Source organism: Pongo abelii, chromosome 4 (genome assembly GCF_028885655.2).
Source record: "Pongo abelii isolate AG06213 chromosome 4, NHGRI_mPonAbe1-v2.0_pri, whole genome shotgun sequence".
NCBI classification, from domain to species: Eukaryota; Metazoa; Chordata; class Mammalia; order Primates; family Hominidae; genus Pongo; species Pongo abelii.
In genome coordinates this window covers 176,496,476-176,521,651 of record NC_071989.2, presented here as the reverse complement: position 1 = coordinate 176,521,651, position 25,176 = coordinate 176,496,476, and the positions used below count along the sequence as shown (strand labels likewise).

At 38.2% G+C, this 25,176-nt stretch overlaps 1 protein-coding gene across 14 annotated transcripts in view; it reads right to left on the bottom strand.

Moving 5' to 3' along the window:
* The window catches only part of TENM2 (teneurin transmembrane protein 2), a 1,285,801-nt gene that overhangs the window by 622,717 nt on the left and 637,908 nt on the right, over nt 1-25,176 (bottom strand). Inside the window, exon 2 of one of the 14 annotated variants that reach the window (XM_063724377.1) lies at nt 8,629-8,746. The exons of the other annotated variants lie outside the window; for them this stretch is intronic. The gene's annotated coding sequence lies outside the window, so the exon portion shown is untranslated. The remainder of the gene's footprint in view (nt 1-8,628; nt 8,747-25,176) is intronic. 14 annotated transcript variants of the gene reach the window in all.

Below are 25,176 nucleotides of genomic sequence, written 5' to 3'. Positions count from 1 at the left end.
AAAGAAGACATGATCCCTGCACTGTTCCCCTTTCTTACATACTATATCCATACAAACATGCTAAGTGGGGCTTGGTGTCTATGCAGAAACTTAGTGTGCATATGCAAATGATATCAAGATTAGTCCTTGATTTCTTCTCTGAGTTCACTGAGTTAAAGCCAAGCATTGCATTTCCTCCACTGAAGAATTCTCTATGTCCAATCCTTTTACAATTCTACTACACTTTTTCTTTCTAAGTCTTTTGATTTTAAGCTCTGCTATGATACTTGTATTATACTTCACAAGAATGATAAGAAACAATGGCTTCACATCATATAGGTAATAAAGGCTCACAATAGATTCAGTTTAGTGCGCATGAGTGTGTGTGTATAAAAAAACAAACGTATATGTTTGTGTGTAGGAAGATGAGGAGGAGGAGTGAAAAGGAGTCTCCTTATGTGTCACATATATCTTTGGGATAGCTACTTAAGTCCTTCTGTCAACTGTGTTCTGTTGTCTCAGCAGAACAGGGCTCATTTTGTAAATACCATCTATGCTGACACTTAAGTTGCTATATGTTGAGATCATGCCTCTCTTCTCACATTCATTGTCTCCTCCTTATTCCCTGAATACCTGATATTTCAGAAAAATGGAGAGTAAGCGAAGAGAAAAAGGCTTAAAGAGAACTACTTGCTGCTTTTTACCTAAAGGAGGATGAAAGTGGTAAGTCACCAGTAAGTGAGTGTTATTATATATATATATATATATATATATATATATATATATATATATAAAATTTTTTTTTTTGAGACAGAGTCTCACTCTGTTGCCCAGGCTGGAGTGCAGTGGCATGATCTTGGCTCACTGCAACCTCCGCCTCCTGGGTTCAAGCGAATCTCCTGCCTCAGCCTCCAGAGCAGCTGGGATTACAGGTGCGCACCACCATGCCCGGCTAATTCTTGTATTTTTAGTAGAAACGGGGTTTCACCATGTTGCTCAGGCTGGTCTCGAACTCCTGACCTCATGATTCGCCCACCTCGGCCTCCGAAAGTGCTAGGATTACAGGCATGACCCCCACCACGCTCTGCCGTGAGTGTTATTTTTGTGCCAGGCATGGTGGTATGTTAGTGGGTCCTTTAGATGCACTTTTACTTAGTCTTTGCAACAATTCTCTGAAGCAGGTTTTATAATTCCCTTTTTACTGATGAGGAAGCTGAAGCTCAGAGAAAGTTGACTAACTAGCCCATGCTCAGTGAGTTCTAAGTGAAGTGGACAGATTTGACTCTAATACCTATTTGTTTGATGATTAAAATTGATTTTGATGCTCAGTAACTTTTACTGTCTTTGTAAGACTGAGTAAGCCGTTACATCCGTACATTCTGTTCCCTTGTCAATTCCAGAAGGATTGTTTGAGAAATGCAACAAATTCTGGGAGAAAACACCAGTGACCATCTTTTCACAAAAACCAAATGTGGTTTTTGCTGTTCTTTTTCCTGAACCATCTTGATAAGTTCCTTACTTCCTCACTGAACTGCCTAATTAGAAGGAGTGTCTTTGTAATTATAATGACCTCCTTCTGCAATCAGCCATGATATATAGGTGATAAATTATTGGTCTCCCATCTCATTATAGATAACTACTCCCCGTGGTTTATTTGGTTCTGCGAGCCTTCTGCCATGAAAATAAGTAGGCGACACGTATTGATGCAATTTTAATTTTTTAGATTTTGAGGCAGTATTAACTTTTAGGTTTTGCAATGAACTTCTATAAACATATGCATAGGCACAGTAAGGCTTCATTAATTACAAAAGTTATTTTGTTTGCCTTATTCAATCATGTAAGACAAAGGTTCTCAAACTTGAGTGGGCATCAGAATTCCCTGGAGGATCTGATAAAACATGGATTGTTTAGCTGACTCCTAGGGTTTCCACTTCAGCAGGTCTGAGGTTGGTCAGGGTTTTTGCATTTTTGACAAGTTTTCAGGTGGTGGTGATATGCTGATGTGAGGACCACTCTTTGAGAACCAGTAAGCTTAAGAGAAAGATATATATATACTTCTATTTCTATTTTTGTTTCTATTTCTCTATAGGTAACAATGACTTACGTGATATCTATGGAATTTCAGTGTCAGAATCTATTTAAAAGTGTACGTAACAAGAATTAATTTCTGCTTTATACTGTGTTACTAAGTGGTATCTGGGTCTTAATTATTATTGCAAGATATATTTTTCCAGTTTACCAAATAATTTTTTTTTTTTTTTTTTTTTTTTTTTTGAGACAGAGTTTCACTCTCGTTGCCCAGGCTGAAGTGCGGTGGTATGATCTCGGCTCACTGCAACCTCCACGTCATGGGTTTAAGCAATTCTCCTGCCTCAGCCTCCCAAGTAGCTGGAATTACAGGCATGTGCCACCATACCCGGCTAATTTTGTATTTTTAGTTAGAGGCAGGGTTTTGCCATGTTGGCCAGGCTGGTCTTGAACTCCTGACCTCAGATGATCCACCCGCCTCAGCCTCCCAAAGTGCTGGGATTACAGGCATGAAGCACCGCGCCCGGCCATACCAAGCAAATCTGCAATTTGTTTTGTTACTTGCTTCTCACAATCTCTTGCCTGGTGGGGCACAGCTAGTATATGACTACTACCCATATTGGAAATGAGATAACCAAAGTCCAGGGAGGTTAAGTGACTTGTCCATATAGCTAGAAAGAATTGAAGTTGGTAGGGTTTTGATTCTCACAATCTTTAAATGGTGCCCAAGTACATATCGTGTGTAAACATATATCTCAACAACCACAACCAGACAGATTGAAAAAAAGTGAAGGCAGGCAGCAGGACGACCAGTGCATTGGACCAGGAGTCAGGAAGCTTGGGACATAATTTCCTAGAACTGCACTATCAGGCTGTGTCATTTTGGTGACAAATCATAGATGCAAATATACTTCAGTTTACTCATCTATAAACTGAGTGGTAGATCAGATAGCTGACATTCCTTCCTGCTCCAGCTATCCATTCAACAAATCATTCATTGTAAAAATATTCATTAAGAATTTACCATGTACCAGGCACTGTTTTAGGAAAACAGTGAAGCTTAGAGTCTAGGTGTAAGAAAGAGGAGTGAATAAACCAACTAGCTCATTTAAGAGAGTGATGGGTTTTTTTAAAACAGTAAGATTGGGTGAGATGATAGAGAATGGCTGGCTAAAGCTCTATTGCAGCTAAAAGTCAAGGTTTTCCCTGATGAAGTGATATCTGACTGGACCCCTTTTGGATGATAAAAGGGAGCCATCTACATAAAATTATGGGAAAAGGATATTCCAGGCATAACTGTCCTAAGTTCAAAGACCCTATGGTATAAACCAGCTTAGCCTTTTTGTGAAGTAGGAAGGAGGTCAGTATTCTGAAGCCAATTGTGTAGCAAGTGGTAAGAGACAAAGTCAGAATCGTATTTGAAAGCCATGATAAGTAACAAACCTGCACGTTGTGCACATGTACCCTAAAACTTAAAGTATAATAATAATAAAATAAAAAAATAAAAAGAAAAAAGAACTCGGAGTTCTTTAAGCAGGGAAAGACATGACCTGATTTAGGCTAAGATGACTCATTTGCTTCATGGGTATTGAATAAGTGTCTAAGAAATGAGCATACACACACATAAAATCCTATTCCAAAAATTTTGACCTTTAAATGAATGTTTTCTCCTGGTTTATTTAGCATATGAATAAGGAAATACAAATTAATACACCAGCCAAAATTGTGTCTTCACCATTGATACTTTAAGGATATTACTAAGTATTATAAACATGGGCAACTCAAATAATAATTAGGAGGAAAATCATATGGAAATTACTAACAAACTCATTAGAGTGTGCTTAATTATTGCAGTGAAGGGTTAGCAAGAGGATTGGAGCTTACCGAATAAATCTGTTTGCACATGGATTGATATGCTTGTATCATAATTACTCACAGCTGTTGGACTTTCTAAGTTTATTAGGAACTTAATTCCAAAACTTTCATGCTGAAAAGATTTTCTGAGAGACAAGTGTTAGCCCAGTGCCAGTGATGTGAGCAAGGAGTATTTTTCTAGCAATTCTTTTCAGCGATTACTTAGAGTAACTACAGATCTCCTCATTATACATAATGAAGTGGATCTGCTCAGTTTTGATTTTCACACACTTTGCAGAAAGAGCAAAGCCTCCTGATTGAAACTGCTTGAGTCCTGTGATGAGAAGTTGTGTGTAATATGTATTCCAATTACAAAACGATCTCAGAGAAAAGGCTTGATGCCTGATGTATTCATTTGAAAGCAATTCGTGGCTAAATTGATCTTTAAATAATCTATCTATATGCTTGTTAATTTAATAGATCAACTGACATCAGGGGAATACAGGAATGCTTCATCCTTCACACTCTGTCTTCTAGCTGACAACTAATCCTTCTTGGTAATTCATTTATTATACTTTATAAATTAGAAGAAATGTACAGATTCCCTGAAATACAGCTGAAGCTCAGCCCAGTAGTTTTCTCTTACTCACCATCAATCAGAAAATTAATACTATGCTTGGGCTAGTAATTTTGATCTCAGTCTAATTTTTGGTCTATTTAACTGATAGCTGCTGTCCTGACTTGGGGTGCTATTAACATAAATGAAGTGATTATTTGTGCCTAGGTGATGTCCTTTGTTCCTAAATCTTCTTTACAGATCAGCTTTTGATAAGTGCTAAGATTATATGAGGACAATTAAATAAAGAAAATAATAACTTGAGAGTCAAACTGTTATCCAGGTCAATGAATTTTCCAGTGTGAATGAATGCATGTGCACTTGTGTATGCGTGCCTACACACACACACACACACACACATACACAGACAGACACACACCTGCCCTGCTCTGTCTCTGTCTTTACAGTTCAAACCATAGTACTTTATAATCTGGTCTTTGTATTCTTATTGCCATATACCTTACATGCCAGACTCCCAAATTCTAATTTTTTTTTTTTTTTACTTTAAGTTCTGGGATACATGTGCTGAAAATGCAGGTTTGTTACGTAGGTATACATATGCTATGGTGGTTTGCTGCACCTATTAAACCATCATCTAGGTTTTAAGCTCCGTATGCATTAGGTATTTGTCCTATTGCTTTCCCTCCCCTTTTCCCCCATCCCCAATAGGCTCTGGTGTGTGTTGTTCCCCTCCCTCTGTCCATGTGTTCTCACTGTTCAGCTCCCACTTAGGAGTGAGAACATGCAGCATTTGGTTTTCTGTTCCTGTGTTAATTTGCTGATGGCTTCCAGCTTCATCCATGTCCCTGCAAAGGACATGAACTCATTCTTTTTATGGCTGCATAGTATTCCACTGTGTATATGTGCCAAATTTTCTTTATCCAGTCTATAACTGATGGGCATTTGGGTTGGTTCCAAGTCTTCGCTATTGTAAATTGTGCTGCAATACACATATGTGTGCATGTGTCTTTATAGTAGAATAATTTATAATCCTTTGGGTATATACCAATAATGGGATTGCTGGATCAAATGGTCTAAATTCTAATTTTTTTATACTTGTTTTGCATTATCATATATCCATGCCTATATCCATTTCATTCCTCCTCCCTGGAATGCATTTTCTTACTTGAATTGAAATCCTACCTAACCTTCAAGGACCAAATCATATTTTTTTCTATAAAAAGGATTGCTTTACTTCATCCCAAGCAAAGTTAATATGTAAATAATTCTCTTTTTAATACTAGTATATTATTTCTTGTCAATTAAAATACAGATAGCAACAGCAACAATCACAGTGACAGCAAACACATCGTTCTTAGTGTCAAGTGCTGTTCTAAGTTCTTTGCATATTATCAGTTCATTTAACATTTACAGTAGCTGTATTTAAATCATAGATGATTTTGTTTCCCCCATATCGTGCATGAGCAACAGCGGCAATGAAAGATGAAATAATTTGTTCTAGGTCACTCAGATAACTCAGATTCTAAGAGAGCCGAGCCACATTTTCTGGGTTCTGAGTCCAGCCCGTTTCTTAGCTCCCACACTGTGATACAATGCCAACTTGCAGGGTATTTAAAAGCATGAGAGAAAATCTAAAGGGACTAGCATAGGGCCTCAAACATAGCTCTAGAAGTTGTGGTTATTTTATTAGTATGTGCAATAAAATTATTTTAAAACAAATTATAAGTAATGATTAATAAATGTAATAGGATATCATTGGTATTCTTATCAAATGTCAGTCTATCATTTGAAGTTGATACCCTATAAGTCAGCAATCACAACTGTTATGCATGAGTCTACAGCTCACATACATGACTGTGGTGCAAAATAAGCATTCAATAAATGTTAAGTAAATGAATGGATGAAATGAATGAGCAAACTAATCCAAGAAGCTTCTAGATGGGCTCTTTTACCTTTCCTCCATGGTTCTCTGAGGAACAGTGCTAAATCCTTCAAAAATCAGACAAATATTAAGCATGGATTAAATCTACTTTTCCACTTCCATTTCAATGAGTTATTATTTAAAATAAAACTCGCAAAGCAATATTTTTAAAAGTCTACATCCCGAAGTAAAACATGGAAATTATCTGATTAATGCAGATAGCCACTCACCAATTTATATTCTTGAACTCAAGAGAATCATTTAGCTAATTGTATAGGTGATTATTATGCTTTTCACAGAAGTGTGTATCATGCATTTAGAATTTTTAAATTGCATCTCCAAAAGAATCCTCTTAAATCTAATTATTATATACTTAGAATGTTCCATAATCAGCTAAAAGATTTATTATTTCTTTATAGAAAAAATGCTTTTAAATATGTGAAAATCCTCTTGTGAGAAGGTGAACTAAACATTTTAAAAATAATTAAGCAGATTTTTTGACTTTTATTTTTAAGTAGGCTAGAAACATATTAAAATAACTGGTCAATGAACAAATAAAAACAAAAACAAAAGAACAACAACAAAAACTTCCTCCTTATGTGTTTCTTGCCAAGTATATAAAGTTAAGTGTATGATCTTAAGAAAAGACTGGGCCGGGCGCTGTGGCTCACGCCTGTAGTCCCAGTGCTTTGGGAGGCCGAGGCGGGCGGATCACAATGTCAGGAGATCGAGAACATCCTGGCTAAAACGGTGAAACTCCGTCTCTACTAAAAATACAAAAAGTTAGCTGGGCGTGGTGACAGGCACCTGTAGTCCCAGCTACTCGGGAGGCTGAGGCAGGAGAATGCTGTGAACCCGGGAGGCGGAGCTTGCAGTGAGCCGAGATCGCACCATTGCACTCCATCCTGGGCGACAGAGCGAGACTCCGTCTCAAAAAAAAAAAAAAGAAAAGAAAACACTGTACTGACCATAGCCAGATTCCTTGTATTTAGGGAAATTAGGATGATATTTCAGAGAATATTTTGAGACAAAATGGCAATACAGCTATTGAGTTTGGCTAATGGCTGAAATGCTTACTTACTATTGTAACTGGTGATTGGTTTAACTTTGTAAGTGGTACCTTTCTGAGTTTAGTTTATTGAACATGCAGATACACCCCTGGAAAACATTCTCAGGAAGAATAAAAAAAAAAAAAGAAAAAAGAAAGGAGGGCAGGAGAGAGACAGGGAGAGAAGGAAAAAACTATGTGGTTTGCTACTTTCAGTAGTCTTAGGTAGATACAATAGAAAAATTAGTTTTCAGAACTCTATCAGTAGTCTGAAACTTATATGCATTCATATCCATTTTTAAAGGCACAAACCCACATTATGTGTATACTTATTTGTAAATTATATATCTCTGTATATAGATTATATACACATACTATTATTGCATGTGCTATTAAAAGTACACAACATTTTACAAGGATGTGATAAATGAAAAGTTCAATAGCTCCTTCCTGCACCACATTTGAGAACCACTGCTCTAGATAATGGCAAAGTCAATATTTAAACCTGTAGGGGTACCCAGTTGAGACTTCAACATGCTAGGATCTCATAACATTCTGATCTACCAAAAACTTAACCATGGACCCATCAACTGAAAATCAATGCTTAAATTTTTAGTTATGTTCATGAATACTTATTTTCATGAAATTATCCCTGAATGTCCTCTAAAACCTTTCCTCTCCAATTCCACTCACCTCTATGATTGTAGCCATAAAAAAAGTAAAGAAACGGTTTTTGAGGACAAATGAATGACTGCTCCGGGTAGACTGAAGGTTTGTTTAACAGTTTCACCCCGGCTGAGTAAGCTAGGGAACTAAGGGGATTCAGGTGGGATTGCTTAAGCTTAAGTACGTGGTTTAAAAAAAAAAAAAAGCTTCATTTACAGAGCCATCAATTTTCTTTATGGAGCTGGTACTGCAGAGAGAACATTGGACTATGAATCAAAAATGTGAGTCTTAGCACCAGCAGTGGTTTCTGCATCTAAGTAGTTGAATGACCTTGATTGAGTCATTTAACTTTTCTGAGTCTCTCTCTCAAAAAAAAAAAAAAATCAGTTAAATTCTTCAGATATTTATGGAGCACCTTCTTTGTGCTTGATATAATAAGAAATACTAACGTAAATAACTGCAATTCTTTTAAGTACACCCTAAAACTACAAATAGAGAATTCCTAACTTTCTAGAACTCTTCTCTAACTTTATGGAATTTTAAAATTGAACTTACTTGCAAATTGTATGCCAAATATCAGAAGAATTCCTTGCTTGTGATCGTAAACTGGACATGCTTCCTGGGGCTACATTGGAATGCAGTCACTGGCCAAACAGTCATTACAAAACTGTGTCTTAAAAATAGAAACAAAAGCTGTGGTTTTTAAGTTCATTGAATCATGAGCATCACTTGTTGAGATTTTTTGAATCCCTTGTCCCAACCCTGTGGTTTATGATTCAGTACATCTGAGCCGCAAATTTGTTCCCAAGCCCAAGTTTTCCACAACTAATTTAAAGAGGAAGCACACACAGTTACAACACCCATGGTATTCACAATACAGAAACAAACCAGTTGCTCAGGAAACACCCAACCATTCCTGATAACAGAAGGAAATTTCTCTCTTGGGTTTGAACCAATGAGCCAAAGCAAAATGGCTGTTGGTAATAAAAAATACTGCCCTTCACATAGGGACTGCAAAGTAACGTGCTACATTCTTTAAGATATATTTCCAGGCACAGTTTTCTATTGATTAATTTCTTTTGTAGAATTGCACCTATATAGGAGGGTATAGTGCCTGGGTCACATAAGGTGATTAGTCAATATTATTATAAAGATGGAAGGAAAAAAAGAAAAGAGGGAGAAAGGGAAGAAGGGAAGAGAGGGGTACAACTAATCTGTTAGGTTGATTGCTTCCACCAATTTAGTTCTGCTTTAGAAAGATCCCTTAAGCTAACACTTGAAGAGCTTTAAATGAAACTCTACCTGATATTATGAAGTAAAATTAGCTTGGATTAAATCCAGCATTTGCCATGTGTTTTCAAGAATATTTTGACTGATTTGCTCCAATTATCCCTGAATGTCTTCTAAAAATTTTCCTCTCCAAATTCCACTCCGTTTTCAAGGGCTAATTCAAGTCTTAATTTTTTTTTTTCTGGGAGGCTGTGGCAACTATTCTAACCTTAATCATTTATTCTTCTCAAAACTTTGAACTTGCAAGTGTTGACAAGTATATCTTGTCAACCTGAAAGGAATGTAAACTCCTTGAACAGAGGGGCCATGTCTGATAAATCTATATGCCTCCGAATTACTTAGCGAACCTCCTCAGGTTCCGCATTGTTAGCTTCGCTGTGGCTGTATTTACTACCCACTCCTGGATCTCAAATATTTAACTCTATCTTCTAACTTAAGCCACTGCCTCCCAGACATCTCCATATAGATATCACCAATACTTCAAACTCAAAATATCCAAAATTAAACTTCCTCATAGATTTGCTCTTTCACTGATGTTGTTTAGTACAAAATCTAGAAGTCTCGCAAGTGTTCTCAATTTCTCCCTCTGCTACTCCTTACTCATATCAACTCTGTTCATTTTACTTCAGAAAATAATACGATATCATGACAGAGAAATCACACTTTAAAGCAATAAAATATGTTTGCCAAGTCATCTAAACTTACGTTTGTTTGTTTGTTTTTTATTTTTGGCAGTGTGATCAAGAGCAGGGCATTTCCTTTCATGGAATTTTTTTTTTAAGATATGTTGAATAAAAATAGCTAGATAGTTCCTACTTTGTGTCAGATACTGTGCTGGGTACTAAAGCTACCTCACACACACACACGTGTTCCATGTATGTGCATGGTGTGTATGCGTGGATTTGCCTAGTGTGTATACCAGTCACCTACACTGGTGTGGTCCAAATGAAGTCCAAAGTAAAGCAACAAAATAAACAAACTGCTTTGAAATTAATGGGTAAAAAGCTTAATCGCTACGGGATCCACAATTGACTTATGTCTCTCAACTGGGTAGATTTAAATATGGCGGCAATGGCTGCCTTAGAAGTACGTATTAAAGAGCTGATTTAATATGTAGTGTTGAGTAGAATTATTGATTTTTCCAGTGTCACTTTGGCATTTTATTATATTTATATGTATTCACATATTTTGTAATAGACTAATTTATTCCCAAAGCATGTAGAACAATTTTCTCTAAGAACTTCCTTTTTATTGAGGAGTAACCTGATATATTTGGATCCAAGATGCTTTGCTCCATAGACACTATCATGGCCCAGGGAACTTGTAACGCTTATGGGGCAGACTTTCCATGTCAAGCCCAACTCAACAGGAAGCCTCTACAGCCCTCTCAGGTGGGCCCTACCAGGTCGCTGAGAGGCTGGGTAAAAAGCAACATCTACAGGGACTGTTTAAACCCCCCACAGGATTGCTGCAGATGTGAGATGGCAGAATCAGACCCACTGACATTCACTTCCTTGGGGCAGTGAACATACCACCATCAAGAAGTCCGGTATCTGTTGACTAGGTTCTAGGTGCCAGGCCTCATGGCAGGGGCTGAGAGAACAATAGCGACCAAAACTGACCCAATTCCTGACCTCACAGTGCTCACAATCAAGAGAGAGGGGCAAATAAATAATCAAAGACATAATCATAATCCACAATCTGGGCTATGATTAAAAAGGGTAAAGTATTTATGAGAGTGTGTGGCAGGTGTCCTAGCCTTGCCTGAGGATGGGGAGTCGATGGGTCAGGGAGGGCTTTTCTAAGGAAGTGAAGTTTAAAGCAACATTTGCAAAGTAAATAGAACAGGCAAAGCCCAAGGGGGTGAGGTCTAGGGAGAGCATGCTTAGATGAGGTGAGGTGAGTCTTGTGTGGAACAGTAGTAGGAATATGGTACATGCTCAGCGACAGTCAGCTCATTTCTGTGCTTTTAAGAACTCCACATTGGAGGAGCAGTCATGAGTTTGCTCACATTCCATGCTAAGGCCTGCACGACTTACATAAACTGGCCCCTGCCTGCACCAGCTACTCTATCCACTGCTCCTTACTCCCTATGCTTCAGCCACATCCAACTTCTATCTCTGGATGCACCCAACAGGTTCTATACTAAGACCTTCATTGTAGCTATTTTCTCTGCCTAGAACACTCCAGGTCTTTATATGGCTGGCACCAAGTTCAAGCATCAGCTCGAATGTCACACTCTCAGTGAGTGTGCTGTACCCAGACCATCTTCCGTGAAATAGCCCCATTTGCCTGCCTGTCTTCGTTTTATTATTTCATTATCTTTTTATTACAGCTCAAATCACTAGCTGAAGTAACTGAGTTTACTTATGGCCAAGCTTACTGACTTTTTTTCTCAACTGTAATGCAAGCAACAAGAGGGCAGGGATCTCATCTATCTTAAATCTTAAACTGCCACGAGCTCGATTCCAGATTCAACTGTGGCAGGTCCAAAGTCACAAGCGTATAGTACATGGTAGACACTCAATGTATAACTGCCAAATGAATGAATGGATATATATAACAACCATATATCCTACAACAGAGGAACAATCTCTGCCAGTGGTCCAAAACCCTGTTGGGTACATGAGGACACTGGGGAGCACTTTCCTAGGTTGACTGAAAATAAATCAATCTTCTGTATAATTTTGCCTCAGGTGACAATTTCCCACTCTGGGGCTTTCCCAGGAGAGAAAAGCTATGCACAGATATAGCTCCATGTATCTCTGCTGTGTTAATTTCCCTTCTGAGTAGTGACACTCTTAGATGTTATATTCCTAGGTTACTGTTCCAGTTTGGCTTTAAATATATTATAAATGGTTATTGCATTTTAAAGAATAAATACTTTGAGAAATATGGGAGTTCCACTGGAGACTTTTTTGAGATCAACACTCATAAAAATCACCATATATTGCCCAGGGCCTCAAAATCACTCAAAGGAGTGTATATAACTCTCCCCTTATTTGCGGCAATTTCACTTCATGCAGTTTCTTGTGCTCAATTGTAGTCTGAAAATACTAAATGAAAAATTCCAAAAATAAGCAATTTATAAGCTTTAAATTGTGTAACATTATTATGAATACTGTGATAAAATCCCATGCTGTCCTGCATTATCCCACTGCGGAGGTGGGTCATCTCTTCATCCAGCATATCCAAGCTGCTGATGCTCTCCACCCATCTGTCAGGTAGTAGCCATCTCAGTTACCAGATCCACTGTAGTGTGTCACAGTGCTTGTGTTCAGGTAACCCTTTTCTACCTAATAATGGCACCAAAGCACAAAAGTTGTGATGCTGGTAATTCGGATATGTCAAAAGAAGCCGTAAAGTGTTTCTTCTAAGTAAAAAAGTAAAAGTTCTCCACTTAATAATGAAAAAAAAAAAAAGGATGCTGAGGCTGCTAAGATGTAAGGTAAGAATAAATCTTCTATCCATAAAATTATGAAGAAGAAAAAAGAAATATGTGCATTGTACATATAGGGTTTGGTACTGTCCATTTCCCGCACCCACTGGAAGTCTTGAAACGTATTTCCTGAGGGTAAGGGAGGACTGCTGTACTTGGATTTCCCACAGCATAGTTCCATTTCCCCTCTTCCGCTTTCTCCTCCTCCTTCTCCTTCTCCTCTTCCTCTCCCCCCTCCTCCTCCTCCTTCTTTCTACTAGATACTGAATCATGCAACAAGATACAACAAGCAGTGCCTTTCTGGGTGATTATAACACACTCTGGGTGGTGTCATAAGGCACAAGAAGTGCAATAATTTCCCCCAATCCCAGGGAGGTGTATTGCTTTAATGTAGTTGACTCTCTCTATAACACTGAGAAAACCAAACATATGTATTTACTGGACACTACAAGGTGAGTATGGAATGTTATTATCACTCCATCAGTAAGCCTTGAAAGTGTTCAGAGTTTGAAAACACTATCTTGTTTTATGTTCTAGTGTGAAGTCAATTCATGTACCTGCTCCGTCCTGGATTTTCTATGAATTATTTCAACTATTTTGGTCCAGAGAGACAGTGATATAAAAATAATCAATTGGAAAATATGTATGAACATGGCATTGTGCATGAGATTTAAGTGTACAAGTTTTATAGACATAATAAACAAATATTAATGAATAGCATTTACAGAGCCTTTCAAACGTGCCAGGTAGTTTATCATGGATTATCCCATTTAATCTTCAGAAGAACCCTAGGAAGTCAGCACTATTAATAGCCTCATTTTACAGATAAGAAAACCGAGACATGTAGACACTAAGAAATTCACCTAATGTCACAGATCTAGAAAGTGGTAAACCGGGATTTAAACCTAGGTCTTCCTTTTTCTTCTAGAAGTCAAAATGTCAACACTAAACCTTTTGACCTGATTCAACATCTTGTTCTACCACACATATGCTATGAAACCTTGGATTTCTAAGCCCAAATTTTCTAATGTGGAAAATAGTGATGATAACAGAATTCACTTCAAAGATTGTTTGGGGGTTAATATAGCTGAGTACTTGACTTACAGTAAGCACTTAATAAATTATGATAATTATCATTAATTTATATAAAGCTCTATTCCAGATTTGACTGTGGCCAAAGTGACAAGCTTCTTTTAGGTGGTTGCCAATGCATTTGGAAAACAATGCAAGCAATACACAGCTAAAAAGTCAATGAGTAATAAAGAAAGTAAGAATGAATGGTCAACTGCAGAATATTAGTAATAGTAACACTGTGCTAAAGTCTTTCTTTATCCTCAACTGCACGGTATTCTTAAAAGGCAGGTATCACCTTCTGCTTACAAACGAAACCGAAGACAGAGAGGTTATTTGTCCAAAAGTATACAATTGTCAAGTATTACAGAAAGGATTTGGATGATGCCAGCTCATCCTAAGTCCCACATTCTCTATACCACCTTGTACCGTGTCAGCCTGATTTCCACTGCCATAGGAACTCAGAGGTAGAGGGGATCAGTGGCTATGACAGGAGAGAAAGGAAGAGGTACTGACAGGGGCCTATAATAAAGTTTTAGGAGGTAGAACACTATCACAGTAAGAGAAATCCCTGATCATGAAGAAGGAGGAGTCAACATACAAAGCATAATACCACGAGGGAAGAGAATGGAACCCCATGTTGAAAATGTGAGGAAAACTAGACAACAGAGGACCTTCAACGTTAAGCTGTGGCCTTTGGGTCACACCTAGAAGGAACTGAAACAACTGGAGATTTTTTAATAGGGCAGGGAGAATATGACCACAATGTCTTTGGAATGATCCATAGAACAGAAACATGCAAGACAGAGACGTCACTGACCAGCTTTAGGAAGAAAAAAACAATGACAGAAGAGGGCTGAAGACCTGAATACAGTGCCAGGAGTAAGAGCTGGAAGATAAATGCACATGAGCTCCTAGAACTCAGGTTCCAAGTTGGTGACAGCAACCTTCTGAGGACTAGGGCTTGGTGTTAAACTCCTTCTGAAGCCTGCACACAGAGATTTGCTATGTAGGACAGACACTGCTGTTCTACTGTAAAGTTCTTTACAAACACAAAATATCGTTGTGATCATCCTTACTTTATGTAATACCCATTGAGGCTTTCCTTTTAGCAGTTTATTCAAAATAATGTGGATTTCTCTGTATGTAACTGGGATAATTTAAATTAATAAGAAGAAGAGTTGGGCCGGGCATGGTGGCTCACGCCTGTAATCCCAACACATTGGGAGGCTGAGGTAGGTGGATGACTGGAGGCCAGGAGTTCGAGACCAGCCTGGCCAACATGATGAAACCCCATCTCTACTAAAATAAAAAAATCAGCCTGGCATGGCATTGGGCATCTATAGTCCCAGCTACTTGGGAGACTGAGGCAGGAGAATCACTTGAACCTGGGAGGTGGAGGTTGCAGTGAGCCGAGATTGCGCCACTGCACTCCAGCCTGGGCGACAGAGTGAGACCCCGTTACAAAAAAAAAAAAGTAGAGTCAAAACAAAAACGAGCTTCCTGTCTTAAGGAATCAAATCCTTGTATTTATAAAGATTTACTGGGGTGTATCAAATATACATCCTAGATATCCTGAGGTTATTGGGAAAATGGTTGTCAGAATTATCATCTTATGGTCTTTTTCTGCAGTTTAATATCAACAGGTGAACTCCAGTATCTGGTAGCTACATTGATAATAGGACCTCACATTCTCTCTTTTCAAAGGGAACTCATATACTGAATTATCAGAGCCCAGATGAAATCCAGTTAATAGCTGAAATTGCTGTTTTCTTTAGTGTGTTGCCTTATCTCTTTTTAACAAGCCTTACTTACTAGGGTAATTGCACTGAATTCAATCCATTATCTATGGATTAATTCATTAGAGTGGTTTAAACTTTTGGAAAATGGATGGGTTTTAACAGTCCTCCCCTCCATTCCACAAATTGACACTGTAAAATACGTCTTTGCCATTTTTATAGAGGCTCCAATTCATGAAATAAAAATCAATGAAGACATTTCCTTTCCAAGCCCTCATGTCATTGTTATGCTCCCTTGGTTGCATGGAAAGCCTCTGGGTAAAAGGGAGGACAACTCTAATCAGAAAGAGAGTCATTGTCTTCGGGAAAGCGTGAACAAATGCATTTCTGGGCCAGTGACCTTACCACTGTGGCGGCCCCCAGTGTTACTGCCTTTGGGGATGCAGCTACAGAACCAGACTGTCCCTGTCAGTTGGGGCTGGTGTGGGAAAGTGCGTAGAAACCCAGACCCAGCCTTTTCTGAAAGCAAAATAAGGTTGATTATCATGAGAGTGCCAATGATTTCCCTTTTGCTTGGTGTTGTCCTTTTCAAGTGCTTTTTTGGTTTCGTTGTGTATAGCAGTTGTTCCAACTTTTCTAACTGGCTATATCAGAATCACCCCGAGCTTAAAAAAAGAACACAATTCCCAGAGATCCATTCCCTAGAACTCATGATTTAGTACATCTGGGCTAGTGCCCAGAAATGTTTGTTTTTAGAAAAGCTTCAGGTGAGTCATATGCAAAATTCATGTTTATAAGCTACTGACCTAGTCATGTTTCTGTTTTCTTTTTAAAAACGACCACTTACCCAAATGAATAAGGATGACTGGAATTGTTTTATGTATGACACCAATCAATCAATGGTTTTAGTTCTATTAAATACATCAGCCAATTTGGGAAGCTAGGACAGAAACACACAGCATGAAAATCCAGATAAAATTGTCCAACCTGAGACCATTCTATGTACCTACAGAACCTTGCCTCTCTCGGTGGCCTTCTGATCACATTTTGAGAATGGTAAAGACAAACATTGACAATCCACCTCAATTTGTGGAATATATGGATATCATAAAAGTTAGATATTACAGAAATACGGTGTAGCAGTTTTTAAATATGCTCACAAATTCTTTGACACTTCCTCCTTCCAAAGGCAGAGCCTAATCTTTCTCTCCTTTAATATGGGCTGGGCTTAGTGAATCACTTTTAAAGAGCAGAATGTGGAAGAAATATTGGTGGGGCTAAGGTGGGTCCCAAGGCTGGGTCATAGAAGAGATGTCTTCTTTTCTCTTGACTCTGCTGCTTTGGTGGATGCAAGCTATGTCATAAGGACATTCAAACAACTCATGGAGGAACTCCAGCAGGGAAAAACTTAAGCTGCCTGCCAACAGCCAACATCAACTTGCCAGTCATTGTAATTAAGCTACCCAGAAAAATGATTCTTCTGCCACAGTCAAGCCTTCAGATGACCTCAGCTAGGGCAGATGTCTTGACTGCCACCTCATGAAAGGCCCTGAGTCAGAAAGGCCCCATTAATCCACTCCCAAATTTCTGACCCACAAGACTGTCAGAATTATTAAATGTTTATTGTTTTAAACCATGAGGTTTTGGGGTAATTTGTTACAGAACAATAGATAACTGATACATCTGAGCAGACTTTCCTTATCTAACTTTTAGTGGTTTTTACCTCTACCTTTGTTTATTCCTTATCTGGGATACACAGACACATAAAAAATGATCACACATACAGTTCAGCAAATATTTCATAATTTATAAGCATTGTTTTAAGTAAAGTCCCTAAAATCTTGATGAGTAATGGTTTATTAATAATAGCATTTTGGATGGCTTCAGTAAGGTGGTATGTGATAATAAAATAATTAAGGTAAACATGAACCGAAAAAAAATCTGAATAGTAGGGGAGAGACTGTAGCCAGGGAATGGTCTTCTTATATTTTACAATGCCACACCATCACACGTAAAATTAAATGTATTGGTAATAACAGATAGCTGTTGTAGGCAGTATGCAAAAAATCATCTTAGTCTAGCTTTGCAAACATTGTTCAAGGAGCAAATTCAGAAGAGGAGTTGCTACGATGAGAATATATCTGATGATGATGGGCCCTCAAAGTCTAAACACGTTTCCCTGTGAAAAGGTGAAGTGACAGCTCTCTGCTTGGGGGTAAAACAGCCATGATTTAACGAAGTGATTTGCTAAATGAAGCCTCAAGGAATGGAATACTGAAAATCAGCCAATAACTCAGAACTAGGTGATTAAAGAAGAGGATGTGGACTTAGTTAAGAGGGTGAATAGTTTCTTAATGAAACAGAATGGGTATCGATGCAACTAGTACCTTGTTTATAGCTCTCTATATTATGCATCTACAGATAAACACTTCATCTAAGTGTTTAGTAAACATATTATAGATTATATTTTGTCATTCCCAACAACTCTTCTCGTTAGGAAGCCTTAAGTTAAAAGAACACAATTAGTTCTTGTTAAGTAAAAGTTCTTGAATCCTGAAGTCACAACTGGCAGAGCCAAAATATCAAGAGCTCAGAACACACCTTTTAAGTGGATGAGTAACTTGTTATATGTCAGGATTTTTGTCTTTGGGAGGATAAGATGTAGCACATAAGTTAGATGGTAAATATTGGCAAATAAAACATGAAAACCATCTAACTTTCTTTTCAACTTTTATTTTTGATTCAGGTACGTGTGTAGGTTTGTAATAAGGGTATACTGTGTGATGCTGAGATACGGGGTATAATGGAATGGGTCATCCTTGTAGTGAGCATAATATCCAATAGACAGTTTTTCAAGGCTTCCTCCCTGCCTCCCTCCCAACTCTTGTAGCCCTAAGTGTCTACTGTTCTCATCTTTATGTCCATGAGTACCCAATGTTTAGCTCTCAATTATCAATAAGAACATGCACCATTTGGTTTTCTATTTCTGCATTAGTTCACTTAGAAAAATGGTCTGCAGCTGCATCCATGTTGCTGCAAAAGACATAATTTTGTTCTTTTTCATGGCTGTGTACTATTCCATGGTATATATGTTCCACAGTTTCTTTATCCAATCCACCATTGATGGGAACCTAGGCTGATTCCATGTCTTTGCTATTGTATTACTGCAATAAATATATGAGTGCAGGTATTCTTATTGGTAGAACGATTTATTTTCCTATGGGTATAAACTTAGTAATGGAATAGGTGGGTCAAATAGTAGTTCTATTTTTAGTTCTTTGAGAAATCCCCAAATTGCTTTCCACAGTGGATAAACTAATTTACATTCTCACCAACAGTGTATAAGAGTTCCCTTTTCTCCACAGCCCCATCATCATCTGGTATTTTTTGACTTTTTAATAATAGCCATTCTGACTGGTGTGAGATGGTATCTTATCATGGAAAAACACCTAACTTTTAAATACGTTATTCAAATCTCCCAAAAGAGATAGATTTCATTTTACTATAATGGGAAAAAAATTTAAAAAGGAAACAAAACCAAAACAGTCAGCATCTCCACTAGTATTGTACACACTCTCTTCTGCAGTTGTGCAAGCAGAAAAAAAAAAAAAAAAAAAAAAAAAAAAGATCAATACAGAGTTGTCCTTGCTAGATTCCTTCTTACTGCCAGGATTCCTTCCGAGGACAATGTGAAGCAGCCAGGTGTGAGGTAGTTGTGCATAGTGGGGAGCTCGCTCATCTAAAGCCATTCAAATTCAGTAATAAAAAAATCACTGTGCAGGCTAAACAAAATCCTGTTGGCTGCGATGTAGCATTCAGACAGCAAGATTGTAAGAATGACTGGTTTGGTGGTAAGCTTATAAAAGAAAGTGAAATTGCACTGGATAAATCGACTGGGAGTGGGGAATCTGAAAGAAGGTAAAAAAATTATTATGTGGTTTTTGAAATAATAAAGAGAAACCCAACAAATTGGGAAAAGAGAATTCGATCTTCCCTGGTAATTTTCTGTTGAAATCATGTTACGGAACAGAACAGGACAACAGAAATAATAATAGCTAGAACGCAGTATTAGAAAATAAAACAAACGCAGTCTCCTTTTTTTTTTTCAGAGGAGGGGGACTTATTCAATGATCTACAGGGGACTTATTCAATGATCTACATTCAAAGCAGTTGGCCTTGAAACAAAAAATAGCAGCCCTATTTCTTGAGCTAAGAGCCTAAAAAGCAAATCTCACTCTTTTGCTATCTTACACAATGTCTTACTGCCACATTTTATTTGGGGGTGAGGGAACAAGATTTTAAGAGATGTTTTAAAGAAATGCTTAAAACAACAAAAGTGCCTTTTCTCTTTTCCCTGCCACAAGTACAAACAACTATATATTGTTGGGAAACAGGTCAAGCGGCAGCAAGAAGAAACTGATAATAACGCAATGCAGCTTTGACAAGACCGTGGAAGAAGGAATTATCAGAAAGAAGCAAACAAAACAAAAACTCTAAAGGTGAGATGAAGGAATCCCCACCCTCCTGGTCTCCTCTTTGGATGTCTGAATTCGAATATGCATACAGCAAAATAGCTCTCAAGCCTCATCCCTCTTTCTGGCTGAGTGTTTGTCATTTTCATCCCTGGAGATGCTACTTAAAGCAATTGTCATGTCTACAGTATATGAGGGATTTTCAAAAACACAATGTACCTGGAGCTGGAATAATACTCACCCCTGAACCTTGTGGAATGGCTTAATGCTGATTCTTTTCCTCTGCTCTATATTATGGAAGAAATAATGGTGGGTCTAAGGATGGGTCCCAAGGCCCATTTAATATTCTATATATTCTTTCTTCTTTCTAAAATATGAATCAGTGAGTGAGGAATCTATACCTTTGCCAGTATTTGGAAAGAACTTGGCCAGAAGTCGTTTACCCTGAATCTCAATTCATTGTTTCATCTGAGGCTTCTTCTTTTAAAAAAGTTGGTTTATGCAGGCAACAGGAGCTTTTAAAGCATGGCATGCTTTACATTGCTACGCTTTTATGCAAAATTTTCAGTGCTCAGCTCTTGGATTTCAGAGGTTTGATGGTAGGAATAGCCCAGAGGGGTGCTTCTCATCATGTCTCCCTCAGCCAGGCTGCTGTTTACTTTTTGATAATAAAATCAAATAAACCAAATAGAACAAAAGTCAAAATATAATTAATTTCACAATTTCACTCATTTTGCTTGCACTAATAAAGATAAATTGCAAATATGTAAAAAACTGAAACACTTATGTAATCTTATTAAGATCCAGTATATAAAATAGTGTAAACACATGCAGCTGTCAGCAGGAGTCTCTCATGAATATACACACATATTAGCCTAAACATGTTTGCCTCTAAGATTTTTATACTGTAGTATGAACTTCTTGTGAGAAGTAAAAATGAGGCCAAGTCTCAAATTTCCTGTGCCTTAGAATTTGTTGAAAATGCATGTTAACAACTCTACTCTCAGAAATTCCAAATTCATAAGCCTGCAAGTGAAGCCTTGGAATCTCCATTTTAAATAATCGTCCCTAAATGACTTTGGCGCAGGTGGGCCATGACCACACTTTGATACAACCCAGCTCAGTTTATCCAATATACTTGTTAATTGCTTACCTATGTTAGGTATCCTAGGGGTTCAGGGATGTGATAATGAATGAGGTAGTGTCTTCCTGAGCTCACAGTGCAGTGGTAGTTGCCTGAGTCTACTTGCGTCTATATGGCCTTTCTCCATTCCTACACCCAATCGGGGGAGGTTCTTATCCCCTTAGAAATATTGCAGGCAGTGAAATAATGGTTCTGAATTATCTTTACCACAGCATAGAAGGTCCTGAATGACCTGGCCCCTCCCTACCTTTCCCTGGATCCTGCCATTCCTCCCTCTCCTCGGTCTTCTCATCTTAGTGTCTTTGAATTTGACAGGCTCTCCCCAGACCACACTATGGCCTCTGTAAGGTCATTTCAGCTCAAATGTCCCTACCCCTGGACAGCTTTCTCTGACAACTGTATCTAAAGCAACAACAGCAGATTCTCTCCAAAGACATTATCTTGTTTTATGTTCTTCACAGCAAGTATCATTATCTGAAATGATCTTATTCATTCATTTATGTAATTAATGCCTGGTCCTTCCAACAAAATGCATGGAGACCTTGTCTTTCTTTTTCATGTTGTAGACTTTGCTCCCAGTATAATATCTGGCCCACATCATCACTTATTAAATATTTGTTGAATGGATGAGTAAACCAAAGGATAAATAAATGTTCGAAGTATTTTCCATCCTGTCTCTCTCCTTACTTCTTAGCGTTGATATTGGGATCTGCAAGAAAATGGATGTAAAAGGGACTTGAAAATCTAAAGCAGCCATAAATGCAAAATATTCTCACATCATTACCATCATTAATTATTCAGAGCTGGTTGCGAATTGAAACATTATCTTTTTAAAGGAGAGAAACCAAGGAACTGGGTTTGTTATTTAGGGGTTTGGGAAAATCAGGGATGGGGAAGACCAAAAAATAACCTGAGACATGAAAGGAGACCAGAGCTCTAAATCTCTTTCAAAATCAAAGATGAGTCAAAACATTTCTTCTCCCAAGATTGCTTCTCTGGAGCATTGAAAGAGGAGAGGACTGTAAGTCTAGAGTGGGAGCTCTGTCATTTACAAATATCAACATTTCAAGTGAGGCAAAGCTGAATTGATATATGTTCTCAAAAGACAGCTTTTCTATAGCACATTTTGAGCTCAGTTCTTGAAAAAAAAAAAAAAAAAAGCCGAAAAGCAAAGTTTTAGCCAACAGCGTTTAAGTTAGATATTTAAAACCACAATAGCCTTATTGAAAAGGAAGACCTATAATCCCAACCTATTCACAAGTTAAAAAAAAAAGGAGCCATGAACAGTCTTTAAGAGCCATGCACTTATTTTTAAAATGCTTTTCAGTAAATTATGATCAAGAGCAAATTGAAAGGTACTGCAGACTTCTACTGAAAAGGGATAGCGTGAGGCTTGCTTCTTGGGAATGTATGAATTGTTCTGATTTCCCCCTCCAAGTGCTCCCCGCAGCTGTGCCCTGTCCTCTTGGTTTACACCGATTACCATTATTAGGGAGACATTTTCCTAATTGCATGTACCATTCATTGTCAGATCTAAGGGCAGGTCTGAATTAGACTGCAGATGCTCAGGCTGCCCTGCATAACTAACCACACCGCCAACTATTGACCTCTCAGAAGGTTAACAGGCATTTATTGACTCTTCACATTTAGCACAACCCTACTCTTAAAATACATACATATATTCATTATTAATCACACTTTGCTTCTAATCATCCCAAAGAGATTTTCTCTGGTTCTACAGCATAACCTCCAGATCAGTATGGACTACATTAGTGGTGGTAGAAATGAGTTACGCAACTTGAATTTTTGTCCACCTACCATGAAGCTGTCAGTCCTATTAATTTTTTTTAAAAGGAGGAGGAACAGAGAGAGGTCTTGAAATGCCAATGAAGGAAGTAGCAAAGTCAGAGTGAGCAGGTTTACCCAATGCTTAAGGCTAACAAGAGCCACAGGACAAAGTCATAGGCAATGGTTTGCCTGACTGCAGTCTATTAAAAACATTGCATGCATTAAGTATATCTTTTATTAGCAGGAGTGCCAGTGCTTTTACTAGGTCTAAGCACTTTAATGCACAATTTATTTTAATCCTCAAGACAACTGTGAGAGTCAATGTCTCAGGTCTCCATTTTACAGATGAGGGAATGTAGGGGATGCTAAATAACTTTCTTAAAAGAACAGAGCTGGTAAGTAGTAGCAAGAGGATCCCATCCACACCAGTCTTACTCCAGAGACCATGCCTTTAATGTGCCCTGTAATTCCATAACACCCTCCTCTAGGTTCAATTTCACAGATGAGGAAACAGCATCCACCAAATTTTATGCCTTGTTTAGAGTCAGAATGCCAATCTCTGACAAAGACTGGAACCTGGTGCACTTGGTAGTTAGTAAGGAAAGATCAACTCTTTATTTAAAAATGTGAAAAGGTAGCAGAACAAAGCTGCTACTTCCTTTCAGTTATATATGTCTTTTCACATTGTTACTGATGACACAATATTGACCTATACAGTGATGAGAAAACAAATGGAACTATCTTCCAAGCCAGTTCACAATAGAAAACCAAAACAAAAACCAAGCAAAAGAAATGGAAAATTATACTTCTATAGTCTCTAGAAAAAATGGAAGATCTAGAACACTGGGCAGTGTTTCCACGTGGCTATGTCATGGGATTTGAGTAGTGAGTGCTCCTAGAAATGAAATACACACTCCCCAGTTTGCCTCAGTGACAACCACCCCAATTGTCTTTCTAAAAGGGGGTACTCACTACTCAAAGACCTGTCTTCTTCACTCATTTACCTGAACTGCCTAAACCCCCTAACTAGGTACATTTTTAGGACTCCTAGTATAGAAACTCTTTTTGCGGGGAGAGGGAGTGGAGAAAATAGACACCTTTATACAGGTAAAATGGTACTCAAATGAACATCAGTGACAGATGGTGGGGGATAGAGATGGAAAGCCTCTAGCTGAGAATACAAAAAACAGGTTGCTTGACAAAACATGAGGAAATTTATTGCAAAGAAGGTTGATGGCCTCCCAGCTTCATCTCCCCAAACACAGGTGGCTGGGACAACTATTCTGCTTTGCTATAGTTATACACAGACTTACTGAACTTATAAGTAGAATAAGTAGCTTTCACTATTCACAGACACTGAGTGAGCTCTGACATGCAGCTAAACGAATGATGTTCGCCATGTCTGCACATTAGAATCACTTTGGAAGTTTAACATGTCCGGTGAAGACAAAATGAATAAGTGTATATGGAAGTAGGTCCAGGAGGAAGCCCCCAGAGGATCTGATTCTAATGCATCTCCAGTGTTGATAACTACTCACCATTTAACAGGATAAGGGCACAAGCCTGAAGGGGAAAGGAGAGCTTATAGGGGGTGGTAAGAGCATATCCTCTGGAGTCAGGCTTCCTGGGTTCAGCTTCAGCTGTGCCACCCACCCACAAGCCAACTATGAGTGACCCTGGACAAGTGGTTCTGCTCAACTCTAAGCTAGTAATGGAGTAAAATTAAAGTGAGGGAATACATGCAAAGTGCTTAGAATACTAATCACTCGATAAATGATAACCATTATTATCACCATCGTATGTTGCTGATGGCTTTGATTCCCATTTCAGGGGCAGGTAATTAGTGATAAATTTTGTCACAGTCCTCCGAAATTAGGTATCACTTCAAGACCTCCAATCCCAAGCACAGCACCAAACTGAAGCAAGGACAATTAATGAGCAATTTCAGAATCCAAGTCCATCACAAAGTACTTAAAAGAACAGATGGCTCAGCCATCACTGGGTCCCATCTCGCTAAGGTACAAAATTCATATGTGAACAAAATTAATTAATTAACTTATTCCTTCATTCTGAATATATGCAGAGAGTTTACTGTGTAGCAAGCATTGTGCTAGCACAGTGATTCTTTTTTTACTTAACCATTCGTCCAAGACTTTTCTT